This window comes from Pseudopipra pipra, chromosome 19, assembly GCF_036250125.1.
Source record: "Pseudopipra pipra isolate bDixPip1 chromosome 19, bDixPip1.hap1, whole genome shotgun sequence".
NCBI lineage: Eukaryota > Metazoa > Chordata > Aves > Passeriformes > Pipridae > Pseudopipra > Pseudopipra pipra.
The window spans coordinates 1,557,612-1,579,287 of record NC_087567.1 but is presented as its reverse complement, the minus strand read 5'-3'; the positions used below and the strand labels follow the sequence as shown (position 1 = coordinate 1,579,287).

General features: G+C 49.4%; 1 protein-coding gene and 2 long non-coding RNA genes across 5 annotated transcripts in view; 1 reads left to right on the top strand and 2 right to left on the bottom strand.

Moving 5' to 3' along the window:
- LOC135424422 (uncharacterized) overlaps positions 1 to 12,079 on the bottom strand; it is a 40,473-nt gene extending 28,394 nt beyond the window's left edge. Inside the window, exons 1-2 of one of the 2 annotated variants that reach the window (XR_010435213.1) lie at positions 11,574 to 12,079; positions 11,300 to 11,414 (exon numbers count right to left, since the gene is read on the bottom strand). This is a non-coding gene — a long non-coding RNA (uncharacterized LOC135424422). Of the gene's footprint in view, positions 1 to 11,299 lie in introns of both variants that reach the window. The other variant, XR_010435212.1, reaches the window with a different exon arrangement.
- The window catches only part of SHISA6 (shisa family member 6), a 261,122-nt gene that overhangs the window by 97,460 nt on the left and 141,986 nt on the right, over positions 1 to 21,676 (top strand). The gene's annotated exons all lie outside the window — the stretch shown is intronic.
- Positions 13,126 to 18,011, bottom strand: LOC135424423 (uncharacterized). Its single transcript, XR_010435214.1, has 3 exons — positions 17,910 to 18,011; positions 16,976 to 17,037; positions 13,126 to 14,110 (listed from the first exon to the last, which is right to left on the bottom strand). It is a non-coding gene; the product is annotated as an uncharacterized LOC135424423 (long non-coding RNA).

Genomic DNA, 21,676 nt, shown 5'->3' with positions numbered 1-21,676 from the left:
ACCAGCATAATTCCAGCCAATTTAACTGTTGATGGTCTTCAAAGAAATGCTGAGGGGCTTTGATGCTTTGAGCTGAAGTCAGAAGAGTTCACTTGAGGCAAAAGCAGGCGAGGGGAACAGGCTGAGGCTGATCCCTGCTGTGCACCCTCAGTGCAGGGACTGGGTGGGGAGTGATGGGTGATGGGTGACTTAATGAGGGACCCAGGCCCAAATTAAACTCCTGCCTGCTCTGTGGACAACCAGTGTCTTGTTGGCATCAAGAGTGACAGCCCAACTGATTTCTGTCCCACTCCCTGCTCAGTGACCCATCACTGACCCCGTGGAGGTTCCAATCTGCCCACACAGATGGGAGGCACATCTGCAGGGCTGGGCCCAGCTCGGGCTCCTCAGCACAGCAGGGACAGGGAGCTCCTGGAAGGTGACTTTCCTACAGAGATGCCCAAGGGATGGAGCAGCTCTGGGAGCAGCAAAGGCTGAGGGAGCTGGGGCTGTTCAGCCTCCAGAGCAGAGCCTGAGAGGGGCCCTCCCCAGGGTGTGTCAGGGGCTGCAGGAGGGGGCAGAGGATGGAGCAGGCTCTGCTGGGGGGGCCCAGCAGTGGCACAGGAGGAACGGGCAGGAACTGATGCCCAGGAAGCTCCAGCTGGACAGGAGGAAGAACTTCTTTGCTGGGCAGTGACCCAGCCCTGAACAGGCTGCACAGGGAGGGGGTGGAGTCTCCTCACTGGGGATATTCCAGGACTGTCTGGCCACAATCCTGTGCCATGTGCTCTGGGATGGCCCTGCTGAGCAGGGAGTGGGACCAGTGACCCACTGTGGTCCCCCCCAGCCTGACCCATTTGGGATTCTGTGAAGGCAGTGAAAAGTTTTGCAGCACAATAACCAGAAATAAAGAGTTTTAGGAGAACAATCCAGTTATTTGGGTTCAGGAGCCCAAACTTCCTTCCCACACTGGCAGTCTCCAGGGCTGGCCTGGACCATCCCTGGTTGGAAGCTCCTATTCTGTAGGAAGTGGCACTAACCTGCCTCAGGACAGCCAGGTTATGTCTGGGATTCCAGGGGCCTCTTTGAAATCAGCCACATAAAGGGAATTGCAGGTGTGTGAAAAGCTTCGGTTTGTAGTGACAGTGAGAGAAAAATTCTTCTCTCCTCCCTCAGGGGTGATGGCACAGATATCTGACCTTCCCATAAGGTAGAACTTCTTCCCTGTGCAGTGACCCAGCACTGAACAGGCTGCACAGGGAGGGGGTGGAGTCCCCCTCACCAGGGATATTCCAGACCCATCTGGACACAATCCTGTGCCACGTGCTCTGGGATGGCCCTGCTGAGCAGGGAGTGGGACCAGTGACCCACTGTGGTCCCTTCCAACCTGACCCAGTCTGGGTTTCTGTTGCTCTGTGGATAAAAACAATTTAAAATTTGGCCCCAAAGGTAACTCTTTCAAAGAAATCTGCAGGTCATGATCCAAATGTAACATCTTTGATGATGTTCCAACAGTCACATCCCTCCAGGGACAGTGGCACTTGGCAGAGAAGCACCTTTGGGCTTTTGGGCAGATTATTCCACCTCCAGCCACTCCCATTTTGTCCACAAAGGTGCAAGTGCTGAAGCAGGAATTTGGAGGGTCTGAAGAAGTGGATGCCCTGTGTCCACCCTCACACAGTTCCTGCACCCACCCCACTGATTTCTCTTTCAGGGAGGGTGAGGAGTCCCAAGGCAGCTCCAGAGTGCTGTGGGTCACCAGGCAGAGTCTTCTGGATCACTTTGGTGATCTCCAGTTGTACAGGAGAATCCCTGTTCAGTTAAACACCCTAACCTACACCAACAGGAGCAAAGCTGTGGCTGCTCTGACTTGTTCAGGAGGACATTCCAACCTGGCACTCCTCTGTTTCCAGCAGCTAAGCACAGTTCAGCAGCTCAGAGCCTCTTCAGAAGGGGTGATATCTCAGGAGACCTCCCATCCCTGTGGCCTGTCCTGGTGCCATCACTGTGGGTGGCACAGGAGGTGTGTCACAAAGCCACTCTCGGTTCCAAACTGCCCAGCTGGGCCAGGTTTGGTGCTGTACCAGCAGTGGGGCTCAGTGACAGCTGACTTCTGATCTATAATAGATACAAGGTGCAGCTGAGGGCTCACACTGGCAGCAGAGGATGTTATCTGCCTCTATCCTACAGCCCGGGAGACATTATCCAACAGAAACTAGGGATTGGGATTGCTCAGTGCTTGTCTAAGGAAGAATTCTCCATCTCTGGAAGTGTCCAAGGCCAGGTTGGACAGGGCTTGGAGCAGCCTGAGCTAGTGGGAGGTGTCCCTGCCTGTGACAGAGGGTGGGACTGGATGAGCTTTAAGGTCCCTTCCAGCCCAAACCACTCTGTGATTCCATGATTCATTTGTAATTGTTATTATTGTTGGCACATGAACTTTAGTGGGATTTACTGAACACAATTAAGATCAGGGGTTTCTTGTGTTTGTGTTTCATGGCTTCAGGAAAAATAAGTTGCTTCCCAAAGTGCTGAGAATTTCCATGGAGATGACAAAGAAAGTGTTATTACAGCCAATTTAAACAGGAGAGTTTATATGGCCACCAAGTCATTCATGTAGTTTAAGTTCAGGCACACCATCCAGGATGGCATGAATTGGCCTTTAAAGTGCCCATTTCCCTTCACTACAACCAAAAAATCTGAAATTGTTGGTTTATATGGGACTCCTCATGGTCAGAGAGGTGACTTGGGCAGAGAAGCTGCCCCCAGACTCTTCCACCCAAGACACCATCGTGTGACCCCCTCAGTTCCTGTCCTAACACCAAACCTGCTGAGACTTTTGTAGCCACACTGCACCAAGGGGGAGCCTCCACAGCCACCACCTCCTCCCCAGGGCTCCTCTCACCTGGAGAATGTGACCTGATCAGGGCGTGTTTCCCTCTGCCCAGGTCTGCTGAACCCCCTCAGATAATTACAGCCAACACCAGGGCTGTAATCATGGCTGTTATCACATTACCAGGGTTACTTCTTGTTCCAGCATATCATTTTTGTCTTATTATTATGCTATTTCTGTTTTGACCATTATTCAGATAACAAAGCCAGATGCTCTGCCTTGCTCCAGAGCTCCCTTGTGCTGGATGCTGTCACAGCCCCTGTGAAAAGCCAGCCCTCACCCTGAAGCACTTAAAAACCTAATTAGAGCAGACACACCAGCGTCATCTTCATCTACCAGAGCTTCAGGAGCAAACCCTCCCTGTTCGGGATATTCAAGGTCACTTTGCCAGACTTCCTGAAGAATTGGTGGAAGTCCCAATATTCTTAGTGCCACCAGCTCTAGAAACAACCTTATTTCAGTGTCACCTTCTGAACCACACACAGGGACCTAGGCAGGTATTTATTTACCCTGACTCACTTCTTCCTGTACATCCCACACATCATCTTCCTGAGACGTGTCCTTTCACATACAAACAGGTTTTAAAAAACCCAGGCTGTAAAAAAAAAGGCTTAAGAAGAAAAACATTGAGAAGAGGAGACATTGAGGGGCTGGAGCGTGTGCAGGGAAGGGAACGGAGCTGGGAAGGGGCTGGAGCAGCAGGAGCAGCTGAGGGAGCTGGGGGGGCTCAGCCTGGAGCAAAGGAGGCTCAGGGGGGACCTTCTGGCTCTGCAACCCCCTGACAGGAGGGGGGAGCCGGGGGGGGTCGGGCTTTGCTCCCAGGGAACAAGGGACAGGAGGAGAGGGAATGGCCTCAAGTTGTGCCAGGGGAGGGTCAGGTTGGACATCAGGGAAAAGTTTTGCAGGGAAGGACTTGTCAAGAACTAGAACAGGCCACGGAAATCCATGGAAGTGGTGGAGTCGCCATCCCTGGAAGTGTTCAAAAAACATGGATGTGACACTTGAGGACATGGGTTAGTGGTGACCATGGTGATGGTGCTGATGGTTGGACTTGATGACCTTAAAGGTCTTTTCTAACCTTCATGATGCTGTGATTCCATGATTCCAAACTGCTGCTGAAAAGGAAAGGCTGTTCCTGGCATTCCAGTTTCTGGGAAGTGGTTGGGTGTCACAGAACTGGGACAACACCAGCACAAGAACCATCCACCCATCCCTCCTGCTCCAGGGATCCATGCACTGGGATACAAACTCAGGCACAGGAGCAGCAGCACTGCTGGCCATATCCTACCTCCAGCCACTCCTCCTTCCCCTTCCCAGCACAGCCTTTCCCATCCCCAGGAGCTTTAACATTTCTCTGCAATTGGCTCTCCAGCCCAGCCCCAGCCTGGTTTCTCTGTTGGATTTCTCTGCATGTCCATTTAATAACTCCAATTTGCTTAAACCCCCAGAATTTGAGCCTCCATTGATTTTTCTGTTTCCCGTCTTTTCCAAAAGGTGAATGTTTAAAATGATCTATGAGCCAAGAGCTCAGTGCTCATTTCTGCCTCCTCTGAAGCTTTTCTCTGTGGCTGGAAAACTGTGGACATTGGTAATATAAAAATAAGGCTCCTCCAAACAGCTCCAGTTTCATTAGGAGGTTGTCATAAAAGTTATTCCAAACCTTGCTCCAGTAAGCTGGGGAGAGCAGGGACTGCTCAGGCTGCTGCTCTCTGAAGTGGGCTCAGAGAAGCAAACCTCCAGAAAGGGTTTGTTTCATGTCAGTATTAAATTCTGACACGTTAACACTGCTCAAACAGCAGCTGGGAGAGACTGGAATTACCTCCAAAAGCATCACATGTGAGTGCAGGCCCTGCAGTGCCAGGTCCTGATGGGAGCTGTGGGAGGGGAGTGTCAGGGGTGATGTCCCAGCTCAGCTTTGGGGACAACAGATTCTGGTAATGTTGATATTGGAATTACAGAATGGGTTGGGTTGGGAGGGACCTTGAAGATCATCTCCTCCTGCTGAAGTCAACAATAAAGTTACTACTGGTTTTAGTAAGAGCAGAATTAAGCTAAATTCTTAACCTTACCATCTACTTCTCAATCTGGATCCCTCTGGAGGAGATCCAAGCATATGGAGTGTCCCTTTGCAGTCTAATACAACATGGATGGAATTGTTGTTCCCTTAAATCCAGATACATTTTCAAAATCTGCCACTTCCCATTAGGGTGCTGCAGAAGCCCTGGGAGAATGACGACAGTTTTATCCAAAAGGTTAAGCAAAACATAATGAATGGAAAATATTGGCTGTGACAGAGCTGAAACAGAGATTTTGAAGTTTTAAAAAACACCCAGATATTTAAGGCTCTTTAAATGAACTTGACACATTTTTGTGAATCTGGTACCTGAACACTGAAATGCACATTTTCAATTTGAAGGCAAGCAGCCTGTTCAAAGTATTCTACAAATGTTTTTAAAGTCTCATTCACTGGGTCTGAAACAAGCTCCTTCAAAATCCAAATATGACAAATCCTGCTGGCCTGTAGCTCCCTTTCTTCTTTTCCTTTTCCAAGCAGGATGGGGATTAGCTGCTCCTGGACAGGTGTAGCCACACATCAGCTTCCAAGAGACATTCCTTTCTAAGCTCCTGGCTCTCCCTGTGCTGGGGGAGGTCATTTCCCCTCTCAGCAGTTGCTGAGGTAACAGTGAATATCCTTCATCTGGCTTTTTTTAGATATTACATCTTGCTCATTTCTAAGCTGCTTCTTGCTAAGAAGGCACTTCATGCAATCTAATTTTTCCATATTCCAAGAAAAAAGCAGGTTGGGGATCTTGATCTGAAGGCAGGAGGCAGACTGACACTTGTTTTTACTGGGCAGTCAGAGGAGGAAGGTTCATTCCTCCTGCTGCAGGACCATTATTTCAACAATCTAATTTTCAACTGATGAAAATTGAAATGTGAAATTGCCATGTGAAAGCCCCAATTTTTCTTTTATATGGAAAACACATGTCTGAGCTGCAGAGGTGGTGCTGAGAGCTCTGAACCTGCTCTGGGGAACCTGGGGGTTGTTCAAACATGCCAGGCAAGGGCTGCAGGTCACTGGGTCAGAATTCACCTGGAATTTCTTTGACTTTCCCTGCTGAAGATCCCTCAGAAAAGCAGGTTATTTAATTTTGTCCTTCCTTCAGATGCAGGTCTGCTGCCATTGTCTGCCTTACCTGGGTGCAAACAGATCCTTGGGAACCAGCCCAAGGAGGACACTGGGGAGCTCAGGGGTGTTCAGCCTTGCCCAGAGTGGCCAGTGCCTCCTCACCAGGGCCTGGCAAGAGGGAGCAGTGAAGAAGATGATGATGATGATGATGGTGGCTGCCTGTTTTACAGCTTCTCAAAGCCTGAGTCTTACTGCAGTCTGAGAATTGTCCTGGGGTCACACACAGGCAGGTGTGATGTACCAAGTTACTGAGACACTGAGCTCTGCTCTGGGGGGACCAGGGACAGCAGCCAGGGAATGGCTGGAGCTGTGTCAGGGCAGGCTCAGGTTGGATCTCAGGCAAAGGTTCTTCCCCCAGAGGCTGGTTGGGCACTGCCCAGGCTCCCCTGGGCAGTGGGCACAGCCCCAAGGCTGCCAGAGCTCCAGGAGGGTTTGGCTGATCCTCTGGGGCACAGGGGGTGACTCTTGGGGATGGGCCTGTGCAGGGATGAGGGTTCAACTCAATGATCCTTTTGGGTCCCTTCAAACTGAGGAGATCCTCCAAATAAGAACAGGCTTCTGGGGAGCCTGGGCAGTGCCCAACCAGCCTCTGGGGGAAGAACCTTTGCCTGAGATCCAACCTGAGCCTGCCCTGACACAGCTCCAGCCCTTCCCTGGCTGCTGTCCCTGGTCCCCCCAGAGCAGAGCTCAGTCCCTGCCCCTCCTCTGCCCCTGCCCAGGAAGGTGGAACTGCACTGAGGTCTCCCCTCAGTCTCCTCCAGCTGAACACACCAAGTGCCCTCAGTGTCCTCACACACCTTCAAATCAAGGCCCTTCCCCATCCTCCTTCCCTGCTTTGGACACTCTCTAATGGCTCAATCTCTTCCTTATATTGTGGTGTCCAAATTGAGCTCCTGCTGATTCCACAGGAGAGGGCACCTCAAATGCTCTGTTGGCCAAGGCTGTGTCCATCACACCCCATATTCCCACAGAAGCTGCATGTGGAGATTTTGCTGGGTTTTGCTCCAGGACAGAGTAGACAGATGTCACCTGGATCTCAAGCCCTGCAAGAAGAAGCAGCTCCTTGAGCAGGTCCACAAGAGGCCACAGCTGAGCTCTCCTTGTCCCTGCTCTGCCCACCAGCACAGGTTTGTGCAGTCAGTGACAGCTGTGTCTGCCCACAGCTCCCCTCCAGGCTCTCGCCTTCCACGGAGGGTGGTTGTCTTGGGGAGAGTGCCCCAGATCCAGCAGAGTCATGTGGCTCAGGCTCTATTTGCTGTTATTGCTGCTTTCAAGTGGAAAATTGCTCTAATAGCAGCCCTTTCTCCCCACCCAGCAGTGTGCACGTTGGGACAGTGTTCTGGGAGGGCCGTCAGCAGCCACTGGCACACAGAAGTGACAGATGCTGTCTGCAAATAATGAGCTGAAGCAGTTTCCTTTGGAAGGGAACTTAAGCAAAGTCCCTTTGAGTTTGAAAAGCCAAAGAGGTTCCCATTTGTCCTGCTCTGGAAAGGCACATTCTATCAGCTCACATGGCATAATTATTTTTTTAACTGTTTCTCTCACACAGATTTCTCTAGAGAGAGGAAATGCCCTGTTTCCTGTTTTCTGAGCATTTCCTACTAGGGACAAGCATGAGAGGGAATTAAGTTTATGGCTTATTCTCTTCCCTCCCCACATGTTCCATGTCTGCCCAGCTCACAGGGATGAGGTGCATAATCACGGGATAAAGCATCTCACACCTTTGGGATCCTCCTGTTTATTCTTTGCAACTCACACAAAAATCCTTTCAGCCATTTAGGTCTGTGAAGAGTCTCACACTTCTGAGATTGAAGGGAGACCACTGGGATGCTCCATCCTGAGCCTTTGATCTTCTCTCCCTCCTTCCTGCTTTTCTCTGATGAAGCCACAGTCCTGTGCCAGAGGGGTTTTTCCTGGTGTAGCACAATCAGGTGTTCAAAGTCATCCCCTCACCTCAGAGTTCTCAAGAAGGAAGTCCAGATCACTCAGAATGAAGGACTCAAAGCTTTCTAGCCAGATATTTCCAAACCTGTTAGTGAACTAGAGGCAAAGTTTGCCTTTAATGGTGTAAATCATCTTTCTATTGTAATATGCACAATTCTGCATTTCGTATTTTGAGATTATTGCCATAATCCTGAGTCCTGATGATGAAATGAGGCTCTGGGAGGTTACAGAGAGCTGAGATCTTAGAGAGATCCAGCATCTGTTACTTCCACACTTCTGTAGGTGCCTGAACCTACCGAAGGAAATGAGCTGCATGGGGCTCCTCTACAGCAAAAATAGCTCTTGATTCACAATCCCTCTCATTAGAGGCTTTGGGAAGTCTATAAGAATTGAATTTCTTCCAGCGTGACCTGTTCTCTTGGGCTTCTTTAGTAGTGGAAGTCCAAGCAAATCCAACCTAGGGTGCTGTAATTTACTGTACATTAGCTGGAATTAATGGTGGGAGCTCTGTTCTACAGCACGTTAAATCGACACACAAATGGATCAAAATAATGAACCACCATCCTTTGAGGCATCAGGGGGTAGAGTCAAGGCACTGCCTCAATCTTAATTCTGTCTCTTATTTTTAAAGCATGATTTTCAAAACTCTATGAGGCATTTTTCCCTGTATTCATTTCACTTCTTCCCTTTCTGGCTCTGGGTGCTCTTCTTTCTGCACATCTAGAGATGAAAAGCATATTTCTGCAGATTTAAAAAGGTGAAATGTGGTGGCAAATTAATCAATACTAATAATCATTTCTATAGATGAAACTCATATACCAAAGGAAACCAAAATAAGGGGGTTCTACCTAATGGTGGCCTTCTGGGACCTGAAGGAGCCCACAGGAGAGATGGAGAGAGACTATTTCCAAGGACCTGGAGTGACAGGACAAGGAGAATGGCTTCAGACTGCCAGAGGGCAGGGTTACACGAGATATTGGGAAGAGATCCTTCCCTGGGAGGGTGAGCAGGCCCTGGCACAGGTTGCCCAGAGAAGCTGTGGCTGCCCCATCCCTGGAAGTGTCCAAGGCCAGGTTGGACAGGGCTTGGAGCAACCTGGGCTGGTGGAAGGTGTCCCTGCCCATGGCAGGGGGTGGAATGAGATGATCTTTAAGGTCCCTTCCAGCCCAAACCATTGTTCTCTGATGTTTCCATATTCTCTTACAATAATTCCCTGGGGTTCTGTTGCCTTTGAAATCTCCCAGCTCTGGGATCCAAATACTGCCCAGCCTTCTTTGTCTCTTTGTTCCTGTTTTGGTTTTGCTGATGTCATTTATTTGTTGGCTTGGCCTGTAGGTTTTTTTTGAGCTCTGTGATGTTCAATGAACTGTACTCTGTGAGATGGAAAACCCTGGCACTGAAGGGATAATCATTCAGTGACAGGAAAGGACAATAAGGTTGCAGAGCATAGAGAGTAAAAAATCCCCATCCCTCAAGTGACAGAGCAGGTACAATCCATCCTGATGCCTCAGGGAGTTCTTTGACTTGGGGATAATGGATCCCCATGGATAATGGGGAAAAATTATCACCTCCAAAGAAAACACTCATCCCATCCTGGCTCTGGAATAGTTTGAGGGAAAACAAAACCTCCCACAATAGGGGCAGAGCTGTGGACTCTGCAAATTATTCTGTAGATGGCAAAAGCTGAAAAGAAGGAAAACAAGTGATCCTGTGGTGACGGGGTGAGGATTCATCCCACATCACGTAGGAACTGGCACAGACGCAGGCTCCAGGCCCTCAGAGCAGCTCCTTGAACACAAACCCATCATTCTCTCCCTTCAGTCTCTGCATCTGTTATTATCCTCCTTCAAACTTCCCCCATGAAAGGAAGAGACATCTCCTGGCCACAGTGACCCCGAGCACCGGGAGCACGCAGAGCAATGTTCTGTTTTACAGAGCATTGTGTGCCTGTGGAATTAAAACTGGCTTCCTGCAGCAGCTGTGCTGAGTCCTCAGGACTGGAGATGCAGGTCACACATTGTCCCCCAGAAGAAATTATGTGGAACCACGGGAGAGAACAGGAGGGGGCTGATTCAGAGGCAGGAAGATGTTTAACCCTTCCCTGGGCAATGGAGGGAGGGAAGCTCCGAGGCTCTGGAGCCCAGCGGGACGTGGACAATAAGCTCCAAGGCATCCTGGCAGGTAGGGAACCAGATCAGAGGGACAAGGATGGGCCCTGAAGGAGATTTCTACATCTGCAGGTGGTAGGTCAAGGCAGTAGCTGGAGGAGGCTGTGAAGCCCTAAGAAAGCAGCTGTGAGGACAGAGTAGGGGCAAGGGCTCAGCCCCACCTCGGGCAGGGACAAACAGCTTCTCTGCACTGCCTTGTTTGATTTTTATCTCTACTTTAGTGCTTCTAAAGGGAGGTTTGAACACCCCTGCTGTCACAGGAATCATCATCTGCTTTGTCCTTCATTTCTCTGTGCAGTTTCCCAAATGAATAAGCAAAAGAGGGCTTTGGGAAGGGGAAAAGCTAGTGGGCATCTTCCAGGAGCTCTGCCCACATTCCCTCTGTCTGTGGGGCTGAAGCACAGGGTGAGGGAGGTTTGGTGAAGGGTCTCCATACAACTGGGTCTCACAGTGGCCACGTCCTGCTGTGCCATCCCCTGATCACTGCTGGGACTCCTGGGTGGGCTCCAGGGGATAGTGGGCAGGGGCAATTTGAGGCCCATTGTCTCCATCTGCCAGGGGAATTGGGTCACTCCTTTGAGCAGACAGATGGGGCAGAGGTTTGAGAGTGTCCTTGAGGGCATCAGAGCAGGGAGCTGGATGGATGGGGGCTGAGAGGGAGCATACAACGTGAAAACCCCAGGGAGTTTAGGCTGAGACAGGGGAGAGCATGAGGAGGCCCACAAAACACTACCAAACAGTGGAGGGTAAATTGGCTGGCCTCCCCCCATCCTCCCAAAGCATCCCTGCATCCCTGCCCACAGCAGCACAGCCAGCCCAGCACTGCTCCCTCACAGAATCACAGATCACAGAATCAACAAGGTTAGAAAAGACCTCTGAGATCATCCAGTCCAACCCATGAGCCAACCCCACCTTGTCACCCAGACCATGGCACTGATGCCACATCCAGGCTCTGCTCAAACACCTCCAGGGACGGGGACTGCACCCCCTCCCTGGGCAGCCCATTCCAATGCCCTCCCCACCTGCAGCATCTTTTCCTGGGTGTGCAGAGGCCTCTGCTTCCTCCAGCACTGCCTCCTCCTGCTGCCTAATCACCCAGACAAGAATTAATGGGAAATGCTGCCTTACCTTGCACACCACGTGCTCTGGGGGTCGTGGAGCAGAGGCCACAGGCGTTTGGGCCCCTCGGGCAGGGCAGCTCCGTGGTCCTGATGATTCCTGCAGCAGGGACACTGCTCCCAGCCTGGCAGAGGTGCAGCAGGTTGCAGACACCCAGCAGACACCCAGACAGGCTGCTGGGCAGGTCCACCCTGGGGCGGACACAGGCACCGGGAACAGCCACGGGGACAGCACCGGGAATAAAACCCACCCGGTCCCGGCTCCTCTGCCTCCTCCTCCTCACCTTGTGTGTGATTGTGCGACTGCAGCACAGCCTGCAAGGCTGCTGCCACCACAGCTGGGCTGCCAGCGCTGCACACAGTGATCGATATGTTTGGCTTTTCATGTTCATCCATCGCAGGGATCTGCTTTCACGCTTCCGGCACCGGAATGGGCTTTGAAGGCAGCTCTGAACTTTGGTCTCGTGTCATTTAACCTCTTTGGCCTGAATCCAGAGTGCAGGCAGCCTCCTGCTGCTCCCCTGGCACTCTGGAAGGCAGGGGTAATTCCAGCCCCTCCTCGGTGCTCCCCCAAAATCGCCACTTTTAGAATGTGAGCGATCCGCCCGGCACTCACTGCACACACAGACCAGGCTCTGGAGGGAGAGCCAGAGGAAAAACAGAGCTCCCAGTTTGTTTACTACCTCTTGGCACACATCCAGAGCCAGCTTTTTATACAGAACTTCCCAGGCTCTGCAGCCTGGGCAGCGGGATGCAGCTCTGCCCTGCTCCCAGCACTCTGACTGGTCCCAGCAGCATCCTGGCCCAGCAGCATCCTGGCCCTGCTGTGCTGGGACTGGGACGTGTGGAGCTCGTGCCTGTTCAGGAAATTTGTGATGTGTAAATACAGCAGCGTGAGGGGGTGTGTGGTGGAGGGGAATAAGGGATTTCAGTCCATGCTCCACTGTAAAAAAGACGCTTTTCTGTGATTCTGAGCTCTCCTGGGAAGCAAAGCTGACGTCACTTCTGAGCAGGGAAATTTGTGGGGGTTTCTGGATGGTGGAAGGAGAGAAAGGTTAATCCAGATGTACTGAGAGACAGGACCAGTTCTAGATGTAAACCAGAGCTCACAGCAAAAGGTGTTTTGGCAAAGACCTTCATTCCCTGGGTCAAGGGAGCGGGCAAATAAAAAAAAATAAATTAAAATTCTGTAACCCTTTTGTACCTGACACAGGAGGGGAAATGCTGTTTTAAACTAGAATGCAATTCCAAATTAAGGAACAATAAAAAGAAAAAAACCACTCATTAGCTTAAAACCAGTTTCACCAAGGACTGACTCCAGCCCTTTTCTAGGACTGGAAGCCTCTGGCACTGACACTGCCAGGACAAAGCCAGATTGGACAGGGCTTGGAGCAACCTGGAATTGGCTGGGCTTTAAAGTCCCTTCCAGCCCAGCCCATTCCATGACTTTATGATTCTGTGACCTCTGCAATGACAGGGAGGTGACTCAGAGGCAAATCCCAGAGGGACAGGTCCATCCGTCCTGCCTGGCCTTGGAATGACAAAACATGGCAGGTATCAAATCCCAGATCTCAGGGTGGTTATTAAACATCCCCCTCCAGTGTTTACTGTAGGACCTGGTGTATTTGAGCCACCATGAAGATATTCCCCAAGGTCTTTGGTTGGAGGCTCCTGGCAGAGGAGGGATTCAGGCTCTGTGGTGGCTCACACCAAGATCTGCACCCCACTGGGGGTTTGTTCCTGTCCCTCACCCTCACAGCCATTCTGAGGGCAATCCATGACATTCTTAAGAACTGCTCTTAAAACATCACCATATTTATAAGTAATGCCCTAATTTGAAGGGATACTCAGTTCTCCTGGATCTAAGAAATTATTAATTACAATGCAACAGGAAAACTCATTAGGGAATAGAATCAAACTTTCAATTAATGTCATTTTTATCCAGGAACATTAGATGAGTCTTTTATTTTTTCCCCTTTAACAAGGATCTGGAAACATTTCCCAACTATTACAGTTCCTCCTATGAAATAATGTGATCTCTCATTTGCATATAAGAAAACAATTTCTGTATTCACTCTGACTCTGAGCTGCCCTATTTATATCAGGGAATGGAGCTGAAATCTGCCTTTGCATTAAAGACAAGTCTTTTATTATGCAGAACAGCAGCACATTTTACCAGTCCCATGGTGAACTTGTAGCATTATTTCAGGGTGTTATTTAACCCAGTCTTTAATTTTGGGCTCTACATGAGGCTGAGCAGGGGGGCTGAGCAAAAAGCCAGGTGGGGGTCTCTTGCTGAGTGTTACACAGACATTTCCTTTAGTCTTTTTTGAAATATTTCACTTCTTGATCCAAATATTTTACTTTCAATTTTGGTTTCAGTCTCAAAGCAAAACCTGCTTGAAATCACAGAGCCTTCAGGTGCCAGGCATGAATTCCATATCACTTAAAACCCAACAAATCAGCCACCTCCAGACTCCATTGGTAGTGCACTTATTTTCCTTTCTGATCTGTGAACATTTTGTTCAGGTTTGGGGGTGGGTTTGCTCTGTTGTTTGTATATCTAAGAGGCCATTCCACAGCATCCAAAATCTACAAGTCCCCAGAAACCTGATCTTTAGCTGCAGAACTGACCCAGTGATGTTCCATGTCCATCTAAGCTCTGAATGGGTTTGGTAACACCTGGTGTTACCAGGTGAATCCTGAACAGCCCCCGGAAAAAAAGCTTTCAAAAAAACTCCCTCCTTGAGAGGCTCTGATACACATCTTTTGTCTCCCAGACTTCCACCCTTATTGTTGCTGCAAACATCAGATAAATCAGCTGTCCGAAAACAAAAGAAAAGAAACAATACCAGTAATCATCGTTTCATTAGTGATTTAAATTGTGAGAGCAGAACAGCCAGAGAGTCACCTGGATTATACAGGGAGTCAGGAAACCAGTCACAGAACATGTTGAGTTGGGAGGGACCCACAAGGATCATCGAGTCCAACCCTCAGCCCTGCACAGGCCCATCCCCAAGAGTCACCCCCTGTGCCCCAGAGGATCAGCCAAACCCTCCTGGAGCTCTGGCAGCCTTGGGGCTGTGCCCACTGCCCTGGGGAGCCTGGGCAGTGCCCAACCAGCCTCTGGGGGAAGAACCTTTGCCTGAGATCCAACCTGAGCCTGCCCTGACACAGCTCCAGCCATTCCCTGGCTGCTGTCCCTGGTCCCCCCAGAGCAGAGCTCAGTCCCTGCCCCTCCTCTGCCCCTGCCCAGGAAGGTGGAACTGCACTGAGGTCTCCCCTCAGTCTCCTCTTGTCCAGCTGAACACACCAAGTGCCCTCAGAGTCCTCACACACCTTCAAATCAAGGCCCTTCCCCATCCTCATTCCATTCTCTGGACACTCTCTAATGGCTCAATCTCTTCCTTATATTGTGACATCCAAAACTGCCCCAATATTCTGCAGACCACAGAGCTCCACCCCCACCTGCCCCCCAAACATGTCCCCAGGCAGAACAGCTTTGGATGTTGGCTCCTGGCCCTTCTGATGTGCTCCCCAAGCAGCCACTTCTGTGGGCTTGGGCAGATGTTGGAGGGAGGGTGTTCACTCCTGGGAGCTCTCCCCAGGTGTGTGGAGTGGATATCTACACCTTGTGGAAAAGGATAAAGGCTCATGATTCTCCTGGAGAAGGGAGGACCTGTTTTGAAGTTATCTGAAATTATTTTGAAGAGCTGAGAAAACTGCTTTCTTACAGTCATGGAATCATGGAATCACAGACTGGTTTGGGTTGGAAGGGAACTTAAAGCTCATCCCACTCTACCCCCTGCCATGGGCAGGGACACCTTCCACCAGCCCAGGTTGCTCCAAGCCCCATCCAACCTGGCCTTGGACACTTCCAGGGATGGGGCAGCCACAGCTTCTCTGGGCAACCTGTGCCAGGGCCTCCCCACCCTCACAGAGAAGGATTTCTTCCTGATATTTAACCCAATCCTGCCCTCTGGATGTTCAAAACCATTTCTGCAAACCTACTTTAATGGGAAAAAGTGACACTTGTCAGGCAAAATTGTCTGGTAGGTTGGGACAGGAGGGAGGGAAGTGTTGTGAAGAACAGGTGCAAATGTTTCATTTGCCAGATTTGAATTCCAGTTTTTAGTTTTTCAGTTTTTTCTACTGGAAACGTGTTTCCAATTGAAGTATTTCAATCTCAACTTAATTTTAATTTTTAAAGCAGAGAAATCCATCAATGTTTCAGTTGAGCCCAGAGATTTTTGTAGGGGGTTTTGGTTTGTTCTTGATTAATAAAACCAAACCAAAAAAAGCCAAAACAAACCAAACAAAAAGCTAAACAAACAGAAAAAAAAAAAAAAAAAACAACAAATGAAACAAACATTTTCAGATCCTTGCAAAATGACCTTAGTGCTTTTTTTTCCTGAGCTTTTTTAAGTGATAAAAAACACTCACAGTTCAAAAATCCCTCTCCACTTGTCCCATTATCTTGGTGAGGAGAGGAGCCCCAGGCCATGGGACAAATGAGAATAGAAAGAGGCTGCAGGTAAAGCTCAGGTTATAAACCAGGCACAGGGATTTCTCGGAGAAACCTCTCTGTGATAAATCTCTTGCTGTGGAAGGCTGAGCTCAGCTGTCAGATCCAGCCCTGCTTCACACTGATGGCATTAAACTGAGCTTAAAAAGGCAGCCACCAGAGTGGTGTGACCTTGGCAGAGTGTCCCTGCCCCAGCAGTCCCAGCACTGAAGTGCCAGTGGGGCTCTGAGGGAGGGGATTCCCCAGGGCTGGAGGATCTGGTGGGCACAGCACTCCATGGCTACATCCAGCTCCCCAAAACCCAGCTCCCCTGGGATTAGGGTGGTGCTGTTGCTTCCCCACAAGTTTTCAGCCCCTCAGGACCCGGGTCACACTGCTGGGGTGACCTGGGCAGCTCCTTCCTCTCTGTGCCTTTCTCTTGCCCTTCCACTTGGTTCCAGTCACTTCCCTTCCTCCTGCTGCTCCCTGGGCCAGGGTTTTGTTCCTTTGTTGGATGGAAACTTCCTTCAGTTTTCCACTCAGAATTTATTCATGGCCAGTGAATACTTTTTGTTCTTGTGCCAAGTTTGCCTGTTAGATCTTCTCCCTCCCCAGCACTTTCCCTGCCCACATTTATTTATAGAAAGCAATATTTTTTTTTCTTTTCTTCTTTTTTTTTTTTCCTATTTTTTTTTCCACAGAACCTTTTAAGTTCTCTCTCACTGTATCAAAGCTTGACTTTTGGGCAGTTGTCCCACCTTCCTCTCTAGCCACCTTTTAGAGCTGTGGACCTCACCCCTTCTTGGACTCCTGAGCATCATTTGTCCAAGCCTGGGGCACAAGGATCGTGTCACCAGCTTGTTTTTCTTGGTGAGCCTCAGAAGTGCCTCCGAGCTGCCTCTGAGCCCTGTGTTTTTCTTGTCAGTTTAATATGCTCAGTAATAACACCCACCACTTTTATATGTCACACTCTGCACTCCTTCAGCAACTACACAGTGACTGGCAGAGCAACACAAAGAAATTGGATTTAACCAGAGAGGGGAAATGTTGCTTCTTAAATAACCTTTGCCTCCTCCAGGTACTTGTGCAGGTCACAGGATTACAGTGCTTTGGTGACTCACAGCTCTCCTGCCTGGCAATTATTAGTCTGTGGAGCTCAAAACAATTACTGAAGCTTTAAACAAACCTTTGCTGGGTGCAGGAGCCTCAGTGACACAATTAACATCTTGCCAGCGAGTACAAGTCTGCTTGGAAAAAATACCATGGCTTGAAGTGAGAAAAGTATAAATAGATATATTAATAAACCACAGTAACACATATCCTCACTGATATTTTACAGACAAGGATGGAAAATACGTTGGAATAATATAATAATAGTTCCTGGGAAAAGTGTATTTTTGGATGAGAAGTGAGAAAAAAACCGTGTTTTGAGAATTGAAAAATGTTTCAAGTTTTCAAAACACGAAATGTAGCAGGATGAGATTTCAAAAGGAATTCAGTGGTTCAAGGGAAATATTTGTTCCTTTTGAAAACACGTGTCCCTTAAAAAAACAGTTTTGGCCACCCCTGGTTTTGGCTGAAAAAAACCCCAAAGGAGGCTCAGAAAAGGGAATTGGGGCTGGTCCTGAGCACGACACAGTCTGTGGGAGTGTTTCTGTTCAGAGCAGGCTGGGGGGTTATTCCCATGGGGGGTTCCTGCTGTCAGTTGGGTCCCAGAAGGAGCTCCAGCTCTGGTGCATCCCTGGCTGTGCTCCCTGTGCTCTGGGCTTGGCACTGCTGGGACAGGGACCAGGTCCTGCTGGCCTGTCCATCTCCTCCCCGCCCCAGGTGGGGTGTTGGCTGCAGGTGGGCAGGTCCAAAATCCTGTTCCAGCACCTTATTCACCCCTAGAGGTGAAGGGGCTTCCTCAGGAAGCAGTGGGAGAAGCAGGACATAAACTAGTCCAGAGGTGGTGGATTTGACCCTCCTCTCAGGGTCTCACCTGAGCTGGGCCTGCAGGTGGGATTCCTCCAGCAGAGACCCTGGGCAAAAGCTCCTCTAATTTCTAAGGAGACTTTGAAAACTATTTTCTGATCTCACAGGTTGCTTCAACAGCACAGCCTGAGCTGAAACCCACCTGAAAACCCAACAGAAAACTTCCACTAAGTTATTTTGTGGAGTCCAGGAATTGGACTTGATGATCCTACTGGGTCCCTTCCAACTCAGCATCCTCTATGACTCCCTGATTCTGTGATTCCATGACTCTATGATTCTGTGGCTCTGTGATCTCTTGGAGCTGGGAAGCTCACGGGTCTTGCAAGCTTTGGGATTTTACTGGAAATGCAGGGTTGGGGAGAGTCTGGGAGCCAGAAACACGGGAAGTGCCAGCACTGTGGCAAGGGAATGAGGTAAAGGACTGTTCAACACCTTCCCTGGAGTCACCCAGGGACTCAAAGGAGACTCAGAGCACATCCCAGCTCTCTCCTGCCCTTGAATCCAGGCAGGACTGGCTTGTATTTACAGTTACACTGTGCAGGTTTTCTGCCTGGGTATGGAACGTGGGCCAGGGCTCACAGGCTGCACACACAAAGTGAGGGAAGGTGCTCACTGAGTCCCTTAAATGTCTTCTTCTACAGCCAGTGAAGATGTTTTCCACGACACCAGGCTGGTGTAGGATGCAAATTGGCCCCAGCTAAGCAGCCCTAATTACTACTTACCTTTAAATGTCATATTTTGTCAAACAGGAGGAAAATTGTATCATCTCAGTGAAGCCAGAGGAGCACAGGGAGGTGTCAGCACAGAGGTTTAAATGCTCCACTAATTAAAAAAAAATAAATCATCTCTCCCATTCCTGAGGGATTTGATTACTTTTTCTTGTGAAGGCTGGAGGTATCCCAGCATTTCCTGATGATGGAATTAACCTGACCTATTTGGTGGCTTCATATTAGCGTTCCTTTGTGATGGATTTACAATAAAGCCTCATTATTAAAGACTTCAGAGCAAGATTTATGATGATCTTGTTTCCCCCCCATTCATTATTTGGCTGTTCTCAGTTGGAAGTGAGTCAGGACCCCTGGGTTCTCTCCCTGGGCCTCCCAGCAATCCCTGCTCTGCTCTGGAGAACACTCATAGCCTTGACCTCTGGGCTGTGCAATTTGCTGCCCTGCAAAGTGGGTGCAGAGAAGCAGCACTTCAGAGTTCCCCCAGCCTTACACAACCCAGCCCAGGGCACCCAGAGCCAGAGCTGAGCTGAGGGCCCCGAGTTCCTCAGCTGGCTCCTGTGGTTTGTTATTCATGGGCATCTTTCTTCTTGCTGCTCCCATCCCAAATCCGTGGTGTTTAGGGGGGCAGCTCCTACTGACTGCACTTGGTCTCAGCTCTTTAGAATATTTTCCAAGTCACCCCGTGGGGTTGGCCCTGGGTGCCACAGGGGGCAGAGGGAGGTTATTCATCAATCCCTGTTTGTATCCCTAAGAAAAACCTGTAAAATCTCCAAGCTGAGCAGTTCTTTCAGCTATAAGGGTTTTTTTTTGCTCTACAATAGATTTAGAGAGAATTCTGCATTCAAATCAGAGCATAACAGTTTCCCTGGAACAAACTGTTACAGAGGAAACTGCTGCCAGATTTCTATACCTGACTTAGCTTCAAAGGTTAGGAATGAGCCCAAACCCCAGGGCAGACTTTGTTTCATTGATTGCCAAGGGCAGCACATTTTTAAAGTATTGGCATTAAGCAAACAGCTGGAAAAGTAACCAAAGATTTCAATTTCTGGTGAGATAATGTCAAAGTTTATTGACCAAGGGTGGTGGTGATGGAGTTACTGTTGCACAGCAATAGCTGCAGCCAAACCTTTTGTAGGACACTGAGAAAAAGACTCAGTATTTTGATGCCTCACTTGGAACTAAACTTTAGGACTACCAGCAAATGTGCTTTGTTTGGTCCACTGGGAACCTGTGTTTAGATACCAACACAGGGTCCAGCCAGGAGGACGAAAAGGGAATATTTCAGGTGGTGCCAAGGACCAAAATCCATTCTCTTCTCCTGAGCACATGGAGGAGGGACACTGAACAAGGCTGACAGTGCTACAGCCAACAGAAAGTGTTCTCAGAGTCTGGCCAGGCCATTCCTGCCATCAGGATACCTCTCCTAGACAAAGCCATTTTTCCAAGTCCCTCAGTGTTGTGCCTGTGGAATAGGAACTCTTTCTGTCACTGGACACAGGAGATTTATTGAAGAGATGAGATGGCCCTGAATCCCCAATCCTGCAGTAATTAATTGACTGCTGCTGGAAAGTGCAGTACCAACATTTTGAGATACATTATCTGCTGTCCTGCTTGAATTAAGAATTCATAAGAGCAGAAATCACTCCACAGGCTTTGTTTTGCTTTAAGTTATACTTTATACAAATTATCTGAGAAGAGAAGCTGATTAATAGCATGGAAGGAGTGAGCCCAGAAGACAATACATCTCCTCTCTATCTCATCTCTCCCACCTTCCATCTGCCTGCAGGACAGAGCAGTGCAGAGCAAACCAAAAACTCCATCTCCTGCCTGAGGCCCCTTTCCTGTTCCTCGGTGTCTCACTGGGGTTCCAATAAATACACACTTCTGGAAAGAGCTGTCAGTGCTGAGGCCAGAGGAAAGGAACTGTCACCAGCAGCATCTCTATTGTGTTCAGCTCCTGCACCTTTGCAGGATCACCTTGTACCTGCACCAGGTATTCATTCAGGGGATTTTCTAGGAGCAGGATGGATGTGATTAGCTTGGCTTTATTATGCAAACCATTTCAGAACTGGATTTTTATGTCCCACATCCCCTCCTTTAGATTTCAGATCCTACCACAGCTTTCCAAGTGTTGTGATAGTGCTTGGCAGGAGCTGGAATCAGAAGTGGCATGAGAGTTAGACATAGATTTTCCTGATGTGCCAGAGTCTTCATTTAAGTTTTTATAAGGCCAGATATGTCTTCCCAGCCTTATTAGACTGGGCTGTGCTCTGCAGCTCCCAGACTGGGAGAGAGCAGCTTAATACAGGATCCCAGGACATGCTGAGCTGGAAGGGACCCACAAGGATCATCCAGTCCAACCCTCAGCCCTGCACAGGCCCAGCCCCAAGAGTCACCCCCTGTGCCCCAGAGGATCAGCCAAACCCTCCTGGAGCTCTGGCAGCCTTGGGGCTGTGCCCACTGCCCTGGGGAGCCTGGGCAGTGCCCAACCAGCCTCTGGGGGAAGAACCTTTGCCTGAGATCCAACCTGAGCCTGCCCTGACACAACTCCAGCCATTCCCTGGGTCCCATCACTGCTCACAGAGAGCAGAGATGATCTCAGGAAGCCACTCCTTTGGTCATGGTCATCACCAGTGGCCCAATCTGTGGCAGCTGAGAGCACTGAGGGAATATCACCAATGACAGCAGATGGTCCTCCCTGCCCTGGCCAGCCTGGCTTGGTTTGCCTGGTGAGGATCAGCAGGATCCCAGAGCACAGTGTGCTCTGGCTGCAGAGTGATCTATACAGCATCAACTCAAATTAAGCTCAGAAATCAAGCTTTTCAGTGGAACAGAGCAAAGCTGTGGGGATTGGAATTAGACCAGACCAAAAGTGTCAAGGGACAAGCTGGACCAGGGCTTATTTGCAGAATGTAAAATGAAATCACAACTCACCTCTTTCCTGAGCTGCCAGGAGGATCAGATAGAGCCCCTGACCCACAAAGGCAATTTGCCACTATTGCAGGAACCCGGGGAGCCCAGGATTGGGGGGATCAGTATTCAGCAAGGAATCAAAGCAATGGATCTGCTAACAAATGAGAACTGCAAGAATAATTGATTCTGAAAGAGGAACACAGCAAACAAAGCTCAACAAATCTATTTCTGCAGAACATTCTTACTTCCAAAAAACCACCATTTGGAA